Raw genomic sequence first — 19,966 nt, forward strand, 5'->3', positions numbered from 1 at the left:
GCCACAGAGAAACCCTGTCTCGAAAAACCAAAAAAAAAAGTTATCATCCCTGCTTTTCATATGGCCCTATGTATAATATTCCCTGCTCTGACACAAGTTCACTTAGCTTGCCTAACTTCAGTGTAGAAACAAGTCATTGAAATAATTAACTTTCAGGACCATGGTCACCTCCAAACCATGAAATAGCTGTCACCAGTATTGAATAATATGACTAATTTTTTTTATGAGAGATAGGTTCTTAAGTGACATTCTACTGTCCAGTGCCAAAATGGTTGATCATCTCCTCTAGAAGGAAAGTCAGTGCCTCACATCTCACTGCCTGGGTGAACTTTAGGGTCTTTCCACTGTCGTCCACCCCCCCCCCCGGGCTTCTCTGATGTTTTCCACCTTGTAGAACTCAAGGTAACACTTCAGCACATTTGTTCTTGCTGTTTCTGATGTCAGAAAGCTGGTTTCCAAGACAGCCTCATTATCACGGATGGCCTCAACCTTCTTGAGGAGTTGTCCTGGGCTGCACTGTCTAAAGCAGCACCAGCAACATCACTTTCTGTCTTTTAATCAGTCTTGCGTTTCTACACACACATGCACATTTGAAACACAGTTTTTGTTGGTGATGTTTATGCAAAACCCATCTCTCCAGTGAGTAGAATGAGGAAAGGCTTAGAAAAAAAAACCCTCAGAAAATAGGGACTAAATGGGAAAATGCATTCACTAAGGGATACCCCTGAGGTTATTGTACAGTTTGTTAGGAAAGGGCTGGAAACCACTTTCTCTGGAAGACCCTGAGATGCTGCGTCTCTAAGACAAGAAAACAATAAAGTAATAGCTTCAATTTATTGAACATTATGATGCCTCACCCAGTAGGATTTTATAAGTTGTTTGTGATCATTCAGGAACCGATCATTTCATCACTCTGGTTTATAGGAAAATGTATAATACATTACAGATTATTACAAAGGAGATGTGCAGTTTTTTTTTAAGTACTCTACACTGATAGCGCTTTCTGAAAATGACACTTTTGGGTACTGATATACATAGTTATCCCACTAGAGACTCTTACAATTCCAGCTCTTTCCCCAGTGCATGCTCCAGTACTCCACCACAGCCCCAAGGGTTGTAGGAGGCTGCTTGTTTGTTTCTGCCGCCCAGCCCCGAAATAACCACACAGAAACTTTACTATTTAAATCACTGCTTTACCCATTAGCTCTAGCTTCTTGTTGGCCAACTCTTACATCTTAATTTAACCCATTTCTAGTAATCTGTGTATCGCTATGGCTGTAGCTTACCAGCAAGATTCCATTTGGTGTCTGTCTCCTTCCTTACTTGGTTTAGATTTTAAAAATTTGCATCAATTGCCTAATAAAACAATTGCTGTTATCTCTTGAATAGCATGAGAGGAGTGTTCTCAGCTTGCTTAGTGAATGGCCATGTGATGTGAGCTGCGCTCCCCTGGGATCCCCCCAATAGGGGGAGCTTTGGTTGGCTTCTTACATCACAGCCATTTTATAGCTTGACCGTTCTTTCCTTTAGTTATGCTCTTGATCAGGTACATGCTGACCTTTTCTAAGAAGAAGCACAATTAATTTATTAGTACTGCTTTTATCGAGCATTGGATTTTATTTTGAGAAATATATATATATACATGTTATATTAACATAAGTATTAATATAACGTGTATACTTATATTAATTCAAATGGGTGTGTGCATGTGTGTGTACACATTTGAAGCTGGGGAAGGTCCACAGAGACTTCCAAAGAAAGTAAGTGAATCCACAGTCACATCTCCGAAATAATCTCATGTCAACTCTTAGAGGAGAAATTCCTCAGGAACGACCTTTTGTCTCTCTAGAGTAAATTTTCTATTTCTGCAGGAAATGTCACTGCTGCGCTCTGCCACTGCCATGTGTGTACACGTGTGTGGTGAAAGAGGGATGGGCCGGAGTGTAAGGGAGCGAGCCCTCAAGGAACTGATACTGGTCCAACAAAAATAACTTCTTATTTCTTAAGTGTCCTCCCCCTTCACAATAAAATATACTTTTCCAAATTACACATCAGCTGTTTGCAGAGTTAAAGGTGGAATGCCTGGGCTGTGATTCTTTTTTTTTTTCAAGCAGAAAACTAGGAAATGAGTCATAAAACATTAATACTGCCTTAAAATAACCTAGGGGAGGGTGAGCCCAAGATGAACTTGAGTCCAGCACGAGAGGAGGCTGCACCTCCAGAGGAGAAATTTCATTGGTGAGGCCTTGCCCTTTCCCGTGGAGAGTTCCGAGGCAGACTTCTTGAGGCTGGGAGGGCTGTGTCATGCTGAGTGGGGAATCTTGGCTGCTTGATACATCTCTGCAGCTCCTTTCAGAACCAGAAAGAACCAAAGAAGGAAGGTACCAAGTCTTCAGAATTAAATGAGAAGAGTGAACATTAATCTGTGATTAAAACCAAAGTCATCATCTATGTTTTATTTAAGTTATTGTAAATGCTTGTCTTAGCTGTTGTCAGAAGTCTAGTTTTCTGTTGCTTATCTCTTTTCCAGATATTCTGAAATGATCAGGGAAAATACTTACACGTTCCTCATGTTAACCCTGATAGTCATTCCTCTAAACGGTTTGTGCTCCAGAAAGCTGATGAAACTTCACGACATCAGAGAGCAAGTTTTGGTCTAGAATTAGAATGGAGCCACAGCTAGCCTGCACACCTCCACACAGAGATGCTACTTGATGAGAAAGTCTTGGAGGAAACTAGAAACCAGTGCCTTTGTTTTCCAGGTAGACTCGGCCCTTTTTCGAGACCCATGGCTTGTTGGAGGTAACATTACAAGATAGATTTCACCCTTAGTGGTCTACCTCACCCTCTGCTTTGTACAATTAAAACAAGTCCAGCTCTGGTCAATAATCTAGGCATTCCCTGAAAGCATGCACATAAAACACATGATAGCAGCTGTAGCATGAACAAATTAGACTTCCTTTCTAGCTCACTTTCAAGAAAGTGTGCAGGTTTCATCTGACCACTTTGTAGCATTATCGGAGTCCTAGGTTACTGCTGTTCTGTTCCATCATCTGGTTTATGTGTTCTACTCTGCTTCCCTGTGACTAACATCATGACCAGAAGCTGTTTGGGGAAGGGAAGGCTTATCTCAGTTTACGCATTACTCTCTATCACCAAGAGAAGCCAAGGCAAGACATTATGGCAGGAACTGAAGGAGAGGCCACAGAGAAACATTGCTTGCTGAGTTGATTCCCCTTGTGTATGTATTTTATACACTACAGACTTGCCTACTAACACATAACACCACTCAAAGAGGGCAGGGTCCTCCTACACCAATCAAGAAAATGCCCCACAGACAAGCCCATATGCCAGTCTGATGGAGATAATTACTCGGCTGAGTTTCCTCTTCCGGTTGACTCTAGTTTGTTAAGGTGACAAAAGCTAACGAGCACAGTTAGATATTCCCAATTGTCTCGGCAGGCCTAGAACTCATACTTCAGCCTCCCACGTAGCTGAGATTATAGGAGTGTGCCACCACACCAAGCTGCCCTATTATTTTGTCTTTCTTCAGCCAACACTTCTTGACAACAGCTGTAGAGTTCAAGTAAGCTTGACTGAAGTGCTAAGCAGTGGGAGGCAGAATGTGCTAATGACAAACACACTCCCTATGCACATCAAGATAGTTTTGCTCAAGTCTTGCTGACCAACAATTGATTATATGACCACACTTGTCTGTGGAGCAACTGAGAAATGTTACCTTTTCAGGCAGGCACCTGGTTAGAGGTGGCATCAGTACCAAGGAGCAGGGGAAATGGATCCTCGGCGGAGAAATTAACCTTTTCTCAAAAGGCTCATCCTCAATTCTACTTTGTTCTAATCATGTACTCAGTAAATTTCCTTTCCTTAGCTACTCCTTCCTTGAAAAAAAAAGCCAAGAATCTGACTTAATGAAATTTGACTGAATGCAGACAAGGATGAGAAGACAACACTCTAGTGCCCTGGAGGAATTACGACACAGCGCTTCAGCACCGAGTCACACTGTCTGGCCTAATCACTGGCTGGATGATCATTTCCTAGCTGCAAGACCTCAAAGACCTTTTCTCCTAATGTCAGAGGTCTTCTCCAGTCTGCAATGTGATAGGGCTGTCATGAGTGCTGAATAGGATAATAATACATATATGACGTTCTGTGCATGGCGGGTATATTCCTGCAAATTACCATACTAAGCCAGAGCACACAGGATCTGTCACCCCCTTGGTTTTAGTCTCTGAGATCTGTGGGGTCTTGCCTAAAGTCAAAGGCCCACCTTCTTACATTTTATTTTTAGCTTGCTCCCTTGCATTTCAGCGGTTTCTATAATTTTTATTCTTGCTGTCAACACGAACATTTTATTTGCTCACCACTGTTTTCTGTCCATCACCAAAGTGCTTGCCAGAAACAAATGGCAGTGAAATCTACAGAGGAGCAAGGACCGAAGAAGCCATGCAGTGAAGGCATGCGACTGTGAGCAGCCTCTGACTTCCAAGCTCAACAGGTCAACCGCACAGGTGAACTGCCAATGCATGTGGATTTATCCACATGACTTTGTGGAAACTATAGTGCATGGGTTCATATAATGATTACTTCTCTTATTTGTAAAAACTTTGAGGAAACAGAAAGAAACATACTGATTTATTATTTTACTAGACGAAGCATGCATAATAAATTGAGCATACAACACACATATATGATAAGCAAACATACAAATCCTAGTATTTCACTGGAAGTTTTCAGTTAGAAATGAAAAAAATATTATAATTATAATAGAGTTTAGCACAGTGGCATAGCCCCCTGTTGCTTGGGAGGTTGGGATAGGAGTATGCCTTGATTAAGGCAATTCCAGGCAGTTTGGGTAACAAATACAACACTGTCTCAAAAATACAAATAAAACATGTACTCACTTCTGCACTCAGTGGTTACTTTTGATGTTTCTAGGCTCTTAATTTCATTTAAAGGTCTTTGCTTCCCTCTTTATAGGCTCCCAAGCAATGCAGGCTCCACTCCTGGTGTGAATTTCTCTGCCTCTATACCCTGGATTCTTACTTCAGACATCCCTCCACCCTCTGCCTGTCTCTGTCCACAGCATATGGGATTGGAGGATCTCCCTCTGCCAATCTAGCATGACAGAGAGTGGCAACTTTCATTTCCTTTGGGAAGAGTCCCTCACCCATCCTAGAGAACAGTATACAGTATGAACTCTATTGTCCTGACAAGACAATCACAAGGTTTAGAGTACATTGCTCAGAAATCAGTTTTCTTCCAACCTAAGTAATAGCATGTGTGAGCTCCAAAACCAAGCTAAATCCACTTCAGAAAAGGCACGGCTCCACATCTGCAAGAAGATAACAGCAAAAGTGAGCACAGTTTAGCTACAGCAATAAACAAAACACTTATAATCTTGACCTACAGCATGAAGACTTGCATGGTTTCACAGATTTTCTTTGTCCTAAACTAAAACCATGGATTGGAATTGGGTTTACATTAGTAACAGCCAAATACCCTGTTAATAGCATCAATCCTCTTGTTCTCACAGGAGTCTTAAACGTCTTGATCTAAAAAGAACTGAAAATTGTCAATCACTCCCAAATTACACTTCTTTTGAATAAATAGAAAACGAAAATTCATTCCGAGAATGCTAGCTACACACAAAAAGATCTCACCAATGTTTACCTTATGATAAGTATTAAGACAATAGTTTCTTTTTCTACTTGCTCTGCCCTAAAACCGGAAGTCCCTTGACTTAAATACAGCATGTGTGGAAACAAAGATCACAACAGCGCAAAATGTGGATTATATAAAAGAAATACGCTACTTTACAAAAGACAGTCTAAAATGGAGTTCCCTTGCATCCAGGTCAAAGAAAGAAACCAAGTCATAAGTCTGAGATTCAGTGCATTGACACCTTAAATGATCAAGACTTTGGTCAGTGTTGTCTGTTAGCTATTTCCCAATGGCACCTTCTGTGAAGGTCCTGGAAGGCATAGGGCTAGGTAATGTCCTTAACAGCAGGCTGAGAGAATTGACACCAGCACATTCTGTACATCTGCTTCTTCTGAGAACTGAGCAGTTGAAAGGCGCAAGGATTCTGTGCAACTTTGAGCAATTTTAAGGGCAGCTAGACTTTGAAGCAAAGGAGGGTTTTCCTGGGAGGAATTCTAGTTAGATATCAGAATGTCCTTGAACTTCCCAAAATATTCTTCCTGTTAGATGTTGCAGGGTAATCTGCCATTTTCGGAGTACAGAATAAAGGTCAGATGGTAACTGAGAGCTGAATGCGACCTTTAGCTATATCTTCAGTAAAAAGTTTTTCTGATTTTTATCAATTTCAAAGATGTCTGTCTATTTGTACGGGGAAGAACCACTTGTTCTTCCTGGCTGCCCGGCTAGTTTAGATCTGAAATAACCACACAGAAACTATTAATTAAATAACTGCTTGGCCCATTAGCTCTCGCTTTTTATTGGCTAACTCTTACATATTACTTTAACCCATTTCTATTAATTTGTATATCATCACGAGGTCGTGGCCTACCAGCAAGTTCTGGCATGTCTGACTCTGGCAGCTCCATAGCATCTCCCTGCCTCTGCCCTTCTTTCTCCCAGCATTCACTCCACTCCTCCCTGCCTACCTAAGTTCTGCCCTGTCAACGGGCCAAGGCAATTTCTTTATTCATTAATGGTAGTCACAGCACACAGAAGGGACTCCCACATCATCTATTAGTGTTCAAGTTAGGGTTCTACTGGGCTTGAATCCTCTCTTGTGCAAAGTGGGTCATGTCACTTACTTTGTGTTTGGTTTTCCTCATGTGTCATAGGGCCAGGATGTTATCACATGGGTTATTATGAATATTAAAAGAGGGAGTGTGTACAAGAGGATTAACAGGTCGTCTGCTCCATAGTAAGAGCTGCAGAAGAGAGAGCTAAATTACTACACCACAGGACTAATGGCAGTGCCTTCTAATGATGACAGCTGTACACAGTTATTCATCTTCCTATTCTTCAGAGCAGGTTATCCTGACATCTTTCCATTATAAATAAAACAGTGTTAACTATAATTAACCAACTATTTCTCTTTTGGGGGGAAATAATCTTGATGAACAGACATGAAATAGTTCAAAGATGCTCTTGAAATTGGCAAAACCATGCATTCAAGAGGTCTGAGATTCGATTGCACACTATATATATATATATATGCTTTAACCAAATGAACGACTTAAAGCTTCAAGCATATGTACATTATGTGTCTCTCTGTGGACTTTTAAGAAACAATGAACATGTCCTTTGGATATTGTCCTTCAGTGGGGACTGAGAGGCCCGGAATACTGGTTTTCAGGTGACTTTTGTTGCAGAATTGAAAAGAGTGATAGATCCAGCTATTAGGGGCTGTGTGTTCACATCCCCAAGATCAGCACTCCTAAGCTGAAGCTCTGTTGTTACTTACCATCTGTGTGATTTTCACCTAGGCTGTGACTCATTCTCCTCAACTTCAAAATGCAGGGTGAAAATTCTCACCTTTATATGGGGTATAGAGTGTATGCTATAGAAACAGCTGTTGTCCAAGTACAAAGCTAGAATACCATAGTAGCTAGTCCTAGGACTGTGAACCTCTTCTTCCTGTAAAAGAAGGCCATTGTAGCTTTATGGTTTCATTGCTCTATGGGCACGTGTATCTCCAACTTCTGGAAGGTGACACATAGTGGACAATTAGTAGATGTCCCTTACGGGGAGGCATGTGACCGAAATGCCTCATCAGTCCTTTGTTGCAAGCAAGGACCACCAGCAGCTCCACACTTTCCTGGGAGAGTGCCTGGGGCTTTTATTGGCACAGTGAAAACCCAAGTAAAAGGCTTAACTTGTCTGAATGTTTCCTAGTCTGTTTCATGGCATTTTTTTTTTTGGCTCCCAGCCTTCCCTCAGCCCTGATATTTTTTTCTTCCAAATAAAAAGACAAATGTATGTAGCATAAATAATAAAAACTCAGAGACAGATATTGGGGTTCAAACTGAAGATCAGAAAAGCAAAGCAGCCAAGCCATTGGCTCTTACCTCTGCCTCATACTGAAATGGCGATCCTGCCTCCACGACCCTTCGAATGAAACTGAACCCGAGACCCATCTTCTCCCATCTTATTTTCCCCTCTAGTTCTGGGATTAAAGGCAGCTTCTAGGACTAACTAGTGTGGCTGTGGGGATTCAAGTTGTGTGCAACCACTGCCTGGCCTGGATGGCTGACTTGTGTGGCTGCTTTGCACTGATTGTCAGGCAAGTTTGTTTTATTCAGACACAAATAGTATACCACTATACATATACCTTCCAGGTATCAACTTAGGACTGGAGACTAAAGTCTTCTTTGACTGAAATTCATGATACCCTTGTTGTGGTATAGTCAAGGTATCTTGTATAAGTCCAAGATTAGGCAGCCTGTCCTAAGCAGTGAAGTGATGCTCTGCCGGCTGAACCAGAGGTGAAGCTAGGGAGAGCAACAGGAAATTATTTGAAGATGACTCTTGGTCTTCTGATGTTGGGTTCCACAAGGCTATATGCTAATTCCTAGATGGTTTGGGGAGATGCCTTTCCATGCTATTTGAATCATTTGGGTTATCTCCCATTCTTAATAAGGATAAAAAGCTTTCTAAGAAGATGCTGGTGTCACATGGCACCCAACAGTTTCTTCAGGTACTTCAATTGATGCAATTGAATATAGGTTGTGAATGAGGGGCAAATATAAGGTTAACTTGGAACTTGTTTTCCTAAAGATCTATTTCAGGTTGAATCCTAAAAGGGTATAGATACAGCATCTGGCAACCAGCATTAGTTTTGAATATCTATCTTATCAATATAAATAGATTTTTCTTTCCAGGCTAAAGGAAGAAACCTTGGTGGGGAGTAAGATTGGCTGTCTTGTAATCAATACAATCTGGTAGCACATTTTATTCTAATATTAATAAGCTTTTTTCTTGCTGAATACACCAGAGGGTGAGCAGAGAACGGTGTTTTCAACATTGCACTGTACTATCGTTCAATATCAATTTGGTTTTATAAGGTCATCACATCAAAGGAGAATCAAATTTGAGAAAGAAAACCCACTGGAAAGTTTCGTCTACAACATTCAGATTCTAAGACACGTGTTCTCCATCTCCGTTCCTTGAACTAGATAGCCTTTAGCAAATACCTAGGTGATCCTTGCAACTTTGGGCCCGAAGAATAGTTCCTGTGCTGTAAACCTATCCGTGACATAATGGAGTCCCATTGCATCAGTCCCGCTCTGATGGGGATTTCTGACAATTTCTGTGGCACCCTGACAGATGTGCCATAATGTCTAATCCCTTTAAGCTCCCCAAAGCTCCCGGAAAAGCGGATGAATTCAAAGAACAGTCTGGAAAGCAAATGGTTCTTGTATTGAACCCATTTCTTCTATGTCTGGGGAGATGCTCAATCATTCCCTTCTGTGCCAGTAAAGGATGGGCAAGGTGTAATCTGGGTATTGGAAGGATAATAGGAAAGCAGGCTAGCTGGCATTTCCCTGCAACTGAAACAGTAAAAGTGAAAAGGGGTAAACTTACAGGAGCCTGTGTTTCCCCACCTGAAGCCCTGCCTTCCAACATTATCAAAATCCCATGTCAGATGAACTGCTCTGTGGCTGAGTTCAAAGCATTAGCGATCAGAGTCTCGGAAGGTGAGGGGGGAAGTGGGGAGCTTCTCATTAACAGAGGAAGTAAGTAGTGCCCCTCCTTAACCTGCCCTGGGCTTTTGAGCTCAGATCGGCGTCTCTTAACTGCACAAATCCACACTTGGTGTGCGGCATGGAGCCAGGCCTCGTGGAGGCCAGGAGGTGCTTTCCCTGAGCTTTGACACTCTTGGAATTGTACACAGTTGTGAGGTTTGCTTCTCAGACATTTGGACAACTGCCACGAGGAAGGGAGGGAGGAAACTGGGCCAGTTTGTGTTCTGTTACAGACCAGCCTTTTGGATGACAGAATTCTTTCCAATCAAAATGCCATGGATTACTCCCTGCTGTGAGCTAATAGGGTGCTAATTAGCATATTTCATTTATTTACTTAACCGGGATAGAAACTATTGGGCACGTGGCCCACTTAGAATGGTTTCCTGGGGGAAGCTATGAGGATGCCCTAAGCACTTCCTTCTTATACATTGGTGAAAACAGTTCACAGAAGCACAATGCCCCCCCTCTTTCACACCTCTCTTCCCTCTCACTTGCACCAATGACTGTGGGTTATAGGTGGAGGTGCACACCTCACTGTCTCCGTGTCACTCAGTCTCTCTTGAGAACTATGAATCCGTGCTCATGACAATTAGGTAGTTTCTGGGTTCCTTGGCCTTCTCTGGACTACTTCCTGGGGGATCTTAAAACCCATTTGCCATCATTTCCCCCTCATTTGGGAGAAGAAAACACTTTAAAATTCTCATCCTGCCCTTGAGTGCTTTTTAGATTCTTTGGATTTCCATGGCTGTTAATCTCCCTAATGGCGTATTCTCAGTTTGTTCAGGGACAAATCATTAACAGTGTACAGTGAAACAAAGCAGCCAGAACCCACTAAGCAAAGAGAAATGGATCCTGGTCCCCAAATGCTTCCTGTGATGCTAAGCCCATGTGTTGAATAGCAGTAGCAAAATCAAAGGGCATAAAAACAGGCAGTAATTGTTCTACCAAGAATCCTGCTGCATACATACATATAAACACACACCACACACACATACACATAACATACACACATACAGGGAGAGAGAGAGACAGGGAGGGAGAGATAGAGAGAAATAGAGAGAGAGAGAGAGAGAGAGAGAGAGAGAGAGAGAGAGAGAGAGAGAGAGAGAGAGAGAGAGAGAGAGAGAGAGAGAGAGAGAGAGAACAGCTTCACAGACTAAGAGTATCCCTACCATTTTGTAAGAATAAAGATGTGTAAAGTCCTCTTGTTTACGGAGGACTCAGTTAATGGCACTGCGTTCCTTGGAGAAAGCATGACTTTTTCTTTTTACCCTGGTTGGTCACTGAGTTCTGCCATTTTTGCTTCCTGATGATACTCAACCTGCACTTTTCTCCTTTTTGCCTTGTAACTGTCTAGATGAGCTTTAGTAACCTGCCACTCAGACCCTGGCCCTTAAAAGTGAGTTCCCATGATTGAGTATCGCTTGGTTCTTATTAGAAACTCAGGGATTTGGAGACTTCTGGATAAGTAAGGGCAGATCAGTATATGCTTCAATGAACACACAGGTGATTTTTTCTGCCTATTACAATTCCAGGACACTGAAATGACAACGTAGCCTGCCTCCTAACATGCTTCCCTCTTCTGTGTCCTCTCTCAGTGTCCTCCATGCACCACCTCTCCTCATTATGTGGACTGTCTGCTGGTAGGTTATTTTCTCTGCAACCTACAACATGGGACTTCATAGCAGGAGTGATATTGTCAGTCTGCATTGTCAGGTAGCCTCAAGATATTGTCTCATCCCTTGCAGCTTGGTCCTCAAAATCTTACCAAGGTAATTAGAAAATGAAGAAAGGACAGGCACACAGACACATGTAGCTTACTAAAAATCTGGCATCAGGTGGACATCATGATGGAATGGTACTCTCTGTGTAATAACCCACCCAGATCCAGCATGTGTAGTATGAAGAGCACAGGGCTGGGAGTTAGCTAGTGTGGGTAGGAGGTCTCTGTAGGGGAGCAGTCTCAGAGGACTAAGTTTTAGAGAGGAAGGCTTCAGCAATCCCAAGCCTGACCTGTGTGGCGAGGGCTTTGCCAGACTCTCATGGGTCTGAGGCATCATCAGTCCTTGTCATGGCTGTGCCCACATCAAACAATCCCAATCACTCAGGTAGGTCTTCATCTGTTTCTTACACATTAACTTCCTCCGTTCCTCACAAGACACAACTTCACTTTTCTGTGCAGAAGGCTGCTTCTTTGTCATTGATTATTTTCCTAATCTGTTCTCTATGATCCTAGTCTCTTCATGTTATCTCAGACATTTAGATTTTGACTGAGTTGATCATGTCTTGTTCTTTGCTTTTTGGTGGCCAGTGACACTTATATTCCTAATACATAGTTTTATAGTGTCATTTAGAGTTATTTACTATACACGGGTATTTGCTCATATTGAAGAATATCTTCAGTTACTAATACTTTCTCCATGTTGGTGGGCTTCCATGTATTCAATCCTAATTATTACTATTTCTGCTACCATGATATATTATCCTTCTTTGAACTGGCTTGTTCTCTTTTAAGTTAATTTATGACTCCATCTGGGCAACATAGAAAGACTTGATTGCTCTTTGTAGACAAGGGAGACGTTAAGATATTGCTCAGATCCTGGGTATCCTAGAAACTCCCACTTACTAGGTACCACTTTCCAGATTTTATATCTGGGTCCTTGAGAATCATTTTCTATTTTTCAGCATTTTTTTCTTCTTACTTCTTCTGACACTCTTGATTTTGCCCTGTGTTTCACCAAATGACACATAACTCCCCTTGTTGCCAAATTGACCTGTCCTCTGAAAAAAAAATAACATGTTTATTTTCCATGTTTTCCTGATCAGATTAGAAGTTCTTGTCGGATAGAAACAGTAGAGTTCTTGGGTAGCTGCAATAGATCATCCAATAAATATCTAGTAATAATTTGTGCTTTATTAAATTGAAATATCAAAGCATTCTAGCTGTTCAATGCTTTTTAATTCATAAAATCTTTGTCATTCTACTTTTATTTCTCAGTATAACATTTGATTTACTATTGGGAGCATAAGGAGAATAAATAAATATCAGAAGAAGAAGAAGCAGATCTGATTACTGATGATTGATTTAAATTTTATTTGTTGATGGACTGCTGTGGATTAAAAGTGATGGGGAGAGTTTATAAATCACTCAAAATTGTTGTTAGCATACTAATACAATTAGAGTTGGTCTCTCACTTTTGCTCTTAATATTCAGACTGATGAAGGCGAGAACTACATTTGTAAAGGGGGAATTCAAACAGTTCCCTGATAAGGTGAGCACCCTTCAATGATCTGAAGTTGGTTATTGTATAGTGTAATAGTTCAGGGAGACAGACAGTTCATTAAAGAAGAGTTTCTATGGGCAGTCTGTGGAGATAAAGTAGATGAAGTCCCTTGCATATTCTGTTTTCCAAAAATGAGGTCTTTATCTACACTTGTGGGGTACTGGTTATCCATGGATTGAGAAAAGAACAGTGCTATCAAATGTTTTCCCTCCTCTGCCATATCAGGACAATCTCCCTTGCAGTGAATAATCCATGAATCAACAGGGTGTTTACAAGGCTCATATGTCCAAAAGGAGAACAACTTGTTTGGCCACAATGCTTCCCAGGAGCAAAGACAAAGCAAGAATTGTATTAAGCAGAAGTGACTTATCAGCCAAACAAGCAAACATAACACTATTTGGGGAAATGCACAGAAATTGAGAAGAGTAACTTGGAGAGAAGATGGTGCCTGAGAACCACAGAGTGTGTGATTAATTTGGCTGCTCTCATACTACTTTCTCAGCAGGTGATGACATTTGGATGGAAATCTATGCCCAATTTTTTTTTAATGGACAGTATTTTCCTTGGAATATTTAGATATTTCTTGGGGTTTACCTAGAGATGGTGGTGTTGGTCATTGGTGAGGACTCCAACTCATTTGACTCCATCTAAACATACCATGCCCACATATCATCAGAAAGTCCACTTCTCCTTGGTTTGGCTGTCATTGTTATTTTAGCAAGAATGGGAAACTTGGAGGGTCACTGTTTATGCATCACTAGATACAGATGATATCGTAGCTATCTTGGGAAAGCTCATTTTGTAAATATATATCCAAATGGAATTAGCGGATAACTAGGAGCTAGTGGTGTTGTCAAGCAGGAAATGTATACATTGCTAGGTATAAAGTACCACATTCTTACACTAGGGTATCCATAGGATAATGTTAGAGTATTAAGACTCCTTGCTGTGAGCTGCTGAGACTCTGGAATACTTTGGCATTGGTTTTTAAAATAGTTAAAGCCATTAAGTTCGTGTGACTTGCATAAATGTATCCATAATGGGGGCAACTCCTTCCATTTAGTGCTGAGTCACCCTCAAGAGCTGGTATTAGGTCAGGCAGATCTGAGGCTCATCAGCAGAATTAGAAAATATTGTTAAAAGCTGAGATTAAGACAAAGCCTGGGGCTGGAGAGATGACTCGGTTGATAGATAACTCACCTGCTGTACAAGCATAAAGACCTCATTTTGATCCTTAGCATCCACGTAAAAGCAAGGTGTAGGGGCACAGGCTTCTAATCCCAGTGCTAGAGACATAAAGACGTAAATTCCTGGGCTTGTAGGCCTGGCAGCCTAGCTGAATTGACAAACCTCACGTTCAGTGAGAGACCCAATCCCAAAAAACTTCAATGGCTAGTGATAGTGGAAAATAGGAGGATATTTACCCCTGGCCTCAACACCATGTGCATACATTCAAGGTACACGGGCCTCTTACACATATATATGTGCACACATAGATACACACACAGATACTCACACACAGGCACACACGCAGAGAGGAGAGAGAGAAGAGAGAGACAGACACAGAGAGAGACAGAGACACACACACACACACAGAGAGAGCAGAGAGAGAGAGAGAGAGAGAGAGAGAGAGAGAGAGAGAGAAAGAGAGAGAGAGAGAGAAGAGAGAGAGCAGCAGCTAGGTTTCAAACAATGGGACTCTAAATTACAATGAACTATAAAGAGCATCATGGATAGTAGATGGTGAAAATACTGGTTATCTGTCATACTTTGTTCAATTGGAGGAAATTCTTAAGTTAATGTTATCTCGTGGAAGGAGACAGGGACTTAGAATAGGGTTGGAATTTGGGAAATTGGCTCAGAAAATTTCCGTATGGGTACTTTTGGATGTTGACACTATGACATTTGTCTGATGCAGGACCAGACCATTGAATACTCTGAGGTCCATCTCATTATATCTAAACGTGATTAAAGACTGCCAGGCATCAGAGTTTGGGGGCAGTAGCTTTCTGTTAAGGGAGTAGGGCTTCTCTGCTGAGATTGTCTAGGGATACTGGTAGTCTTTGTAAAGAAGAACTAGGCCATCCATATGTAGGAGACAGTGGTGAAGTTTTGACTATCTGAGGGGCTCCTGGCAGCAGGAACAGGATCTATTCCTGGTGTGTAAACTAGCTTGTTGGAGCCCATTCCCTGTGGTGGGATGTCATGCTCAGCCTTAATGCATGGGGAAGGTCTTGGTCTTGCCCCAGCTTAATGTGCCAGACTTTGTTGACTCCCCATGGGAGCTCTTAGCTGTTGGGAGAACTGGATAAGGGGTAGCTTGGGGCAAGGTGTGAGAGGAACAGGAAGAAGGATGGGAGGAGAACTGTGGTTGGAATGTAAAATAAAATTAAAAAATAAGTAAAAAAGATATTAAAACATAGTAAAAGAATTAAAAATAGTTGAATAAACAGCTACACAAGCTCACATAAGTTTGTCTTGTTTCATCCTGTGGCTTCAATGGCTGATAAGTCTGAGCAGCAGCAGATGTATGTCCCTCTGTAGATCGTGGTGTGGTCAGTTTGAAGACGGAGAATGTCCACAGAAGCTTCAGGTGTCAAAAACTTGACCTCTGAGGAGGAGCTATTGGAATATATGTCTAGGAGGTGGATTCCAATGAGGAGTCTTGTGTCATTGGGGGTGTGCTTTCAAGGGGGACCACAGGACCTTGGTATCTTCTCCTCTTGTCTCACTCCGCTTCTTGGCTAATGGTGTCAGAAATTTGCTCAGCCAATTGTTCCTACCATGATAAGCTGTCCTGTTGGAGACCCAAAGTGACAAGGCCACTCAACAAAGCATTGGAATCTTGAACGTTGTGAATCATTTTTTCCTCTTTGTAAATGAGCCTGAGAATGTATTGACTTAATTGGCTTTTCTATGCATTTTATATTATATTGCATTTATATTCTGTGAGGCAAGAAGAAGAAAACAGTTCACAGAGAAGTGGGTAGAATTCCTCTTTTTCTTGGGTCTTCCCAGTATATCTGTCGTTGGCTATCTCTGTAGAAAGGTCATGGATTCATTATTTGGTAATGCTATGTATCCCTGGTTTTTGGCCAGAGAGTAGGAATCTTTCCTTTCTCTACTTCATGAACAAAGAAAGTCCTTATCAAGAATGTAGTGTCAACATAGCTAAGCTATTAGGGGCATTTGTGGGTTCAATGAGGCTAAAGGGAAATAAATAGATTTTATTTTAAATGAAGGCTCATACACTAGATCAACACTTTCATCAGACATCTGTTTTGTTTTGTATTTTCCTCTCTAACCGCCGTGTTGGCTTTAGCCCAAATCTTGCAGTCTTAAAATAGCTCTGAACAGTGGCTGGGGTATTCCACTTTTATTCACATTGACCAGGAAGTGGAACATATCTCCTTTCTCAGAAAGCCTTAGCCATTATTCCTTATTGTCTCATTGGCTTAAACAGGATTGTATACCTATTATTGAACCAATGAATATACAACATAGGAAATGGGCTTCACTGATAAGACTAAATTAATCAGGGTTCTTTATAGATGTTTAAAACAAACATTTACTGCACATATTTATAATAAAATGCAAGCCTATGTTTAAACACAGCCACAACTTTCGGAATAGAATGTTTATTGTAAACTATAATGTGTAAAAAGTCTTAGTGTCCTATTAAACCAAATAAAAATTAGGTAAAGTGTAAGAGATTTGACAATCTGGAAACACTAAAATATGTTTGGGTCTGGAAGTAGTTCCAACACAGGGAGAGACTGAAGGAGAAGAGAGGGAAGAGAAGGAGAAAAAGGAAGAGAGAAAATATGTATACCAGCAAGTTGCTGAAACCACATTTCTGGAAGCTTGGAAACAGCTTGTCCTCAAACAGAAGCCTGGTCTTCCCTGTCTGGTTTATATGAAATCCTTCTTTGATGCAGGGGGATGGAGCAGATAAAGGCAGGAAGATCCTTTTGTCTCTGTAATCCTAGGGAAACTCACATTCTTCCTACCACAAAGAAAATAAAGCCACACACTTGAAAAACCCCTTCTCTCCTGGTGGATGGTTTGATACCATCACCTGAGAATGTGGGGGCAGCAAGGATGGGAAGTGGAGGAGGGCTCTTTCCTGACTTCTGTCACATACATGGGTGTTATCATGGTCCCCTTGTTTCATGCCTAAACCCCCCTTATCTGGAAACTGTCCACGATAAGGTTGTCTTTCCACCTTCTGACTTAGCTTGAGAATAAAGCAAAATCATATCCCTGAATTTCTCTGTGAACAGTGAGTCTTTTTGGATGGGCAGCATTATTACTGTTACTATTTGCTAATACAGCCCTAAATAAATTTATGGTCTTGGCTGAGATAGTTAACATCTCACTTTATTTTTGTTCCATAAAATGAGACATCAAATCTGATGTTCTTTGATGTCTCTTCTCTCATAGCTCATAGGGATCTTCAAGTCGCATTTTTTCCCTCGAGGTGATAAAAAATTTTTTTACAAAACACAGAGAATTGAGGGGTGGAGATGGTTAGTTTTTGTCAGTGATGCTAAGGGTCAAAATCCACTGTGTTCCATTTCCTTGGGATTTTAATGGCAGTAATTTTAACCAAACATAGAACACTTGTTCATTGTTCCTTGTTTACATTTCATATTTAGATGTTGCTGAATGCCAGGCCATTAGTTTACAGACATTATTATTAAGAAAAACTGTACACACTTTGAAGAAATAGAGAGCTAGCCAAAGATATATATTTTATTGACAACGTATTAAATAGAAGGCACAAATGTTGATCTCTTTGGGAGATTTGCAGTGATTACACTTTGAGTTTTAAAGGAATAACTGATTTGGTGAGAAAATGGCCTCCAGAGCTAATGGGGTTTGCTTTTGAGGGTGAGAGATCATAAATTACGTCATAGATGGATAAGGGAAAGAAAGGACAGTTCAGAGTTTTTGGAGTTTGTAATAGGGAACTATTACATTTGTAAGTTAAAGTAGGGTTATTGAGAATCTTCCTTGTGCTTATTCTAGCCTGGTTGTTATCTGTTAATATTTTGAAGAAATAGATGTGAGTTCCTTTGACAGAGGTGATGATGATGATGGCTGTAGGACATTTACAATAATAGCTCTTGTTCATAACCTGCTGACTCTCTGAGGGACCCTAATGTCAGGGTTTGTTACATATAACTTCTCATTCTGTCCTAACTACAACTTTGTTTTATGAGACTGCCATAATTGTGTGTGAGAAAACTCAGGCATAAACTGGTTAATCGATTTACTAAAATCCACATATCAAGTAGGGGGTTATGTGCTGGAAGGCAAACTCATGTAACCCTAAGGCTAAACTTTCCTCAGTAAATATAATTCTTCAGACATCACTATCACCATTATGGTAATTCTACTCTCGTGTTTGTTATGAAGAGCATGTCACCTGTGAACTCCCTCATCTTTATAAGAATCTTATGCAACAACTATGAGTATCATTACCATCTTATGGATGCGAAAATCATAGGCCAAAGGGTTAGCTCCAGTAAGCAATTAGTTATTATATTATTGTAGAAATAGAAAGTTGATGATGGAAAACATCAATAATAATAGCAAGATAGCAAGAACAACTTATAAGACCTTTATAGATAAATTGCAAAAGGTTTTGCTCACATTGTTTTACTAAAATTATGTTAGAAATAAATAGGTTTATTATTATCCAAATGTTGGAATTGAGACTTAGAAAGCTTAGGAAAGCTACCCCAAATTTCAAAAATTATAACAATGGGACCTCAGACATAGCCTTTGGCTGTGGACACTAAGACCTCTGAACCTAGCAGCTCTGTTTTGAACCATAGTCGATTGAATTTAGCAGATGAGATTATGAAATGTTGGCTCTTTGGGCCTATAGAATTATTTTACATAGCCAATCAATTTTTATTGAGCACCTACATATGGTGTAGAAAGTAACATGTCTTCACAGTTTCCCAGTCTTGTTCAATAACAGAGCGCCTCTAAGCTAGAGAGGTGTTACTGGCTAGGGGCAGAGATGCTTCAACAAGTGCAAGGAAAGCTTGATAGCAATCATTCCATACCGGTTCTAAATAGTTCTCTAATCTGATTCTGTCTTTAAAAAAAATCTTAAGTTTGACAAGCAGCAGCAACAATCCACAAACGTATACATCACACCTGCACACACACACACACACACACACACACACACACACACACACACACACACCTAGACAACTCCCTCAAGTTTACCCTAAAAGGGGTTTCCACTTTGTCCTAACTAAGTGGAAGTTCAATGGCATTGCTCATCATAGTCTTGTTTGTGACCCACTGCTGCCTGTTAAATAAAATTTTCTATTCTTTTGGCAAAGTGAGTGTTGGTTAACCAAGCTATGGTCTAAGGGTGGAGTTGTTCCTAGGAGTAATGGACGACAGTTATCATAAAGTCAGTCACTATGTGGCTGGAAGAGCTCAGAGGGCATCCTAGACTATGGGCCTCTGTGTGATTGACAGGCTTGGTGTGCATTTCCTTCTGAGACTGTCTACTTGTTTTGATGCACTGAACTTCTCATGCCAAGGACACTAGAAGCAGAAGATAATTGCTGCTGCTTTGTGTCCTCTGCATTTGAAAAATGCAAGAATATAAATTCATTGTATATGATCTGGGAACTTACCGATCTATTATTTATTTCTTGAGACAGTTCTCCCCTTTCTGACTTTCAACTTTCTCTGTAGTAGAGGATGACTTTGAACTATTGATTTTCCTGCCTTTACCTCCCAAGCCCTATGTGAGTGGATTGTAGGATTATGTCACCACACCCAGTTTTTAATACTCAATTTTGTTAGAACTTTTTTTTTTTTTTTTTTTTGGTTTTTCAAGACAGGGTTTCTCTGTGGCTTTGGAGCCTGTCCTGCTGTCCTGGATCTAGCTCTGTAGACCAGGCT

The sequence above is a fragment of the Microtus ochrogaster genome, chromosome 21, assembly GCF_000317375.1.
Source record: "Microtus ochrogaster isolate Prairie Vole_2 chromosome 21, MicOch1.0, whole genome shotgun sequence".
NCBI lineage: Eukaryota > Metazoa > Chordata > Mammalia > Rodentia > Cricetidae > Microtus > Microtus ochrogaster.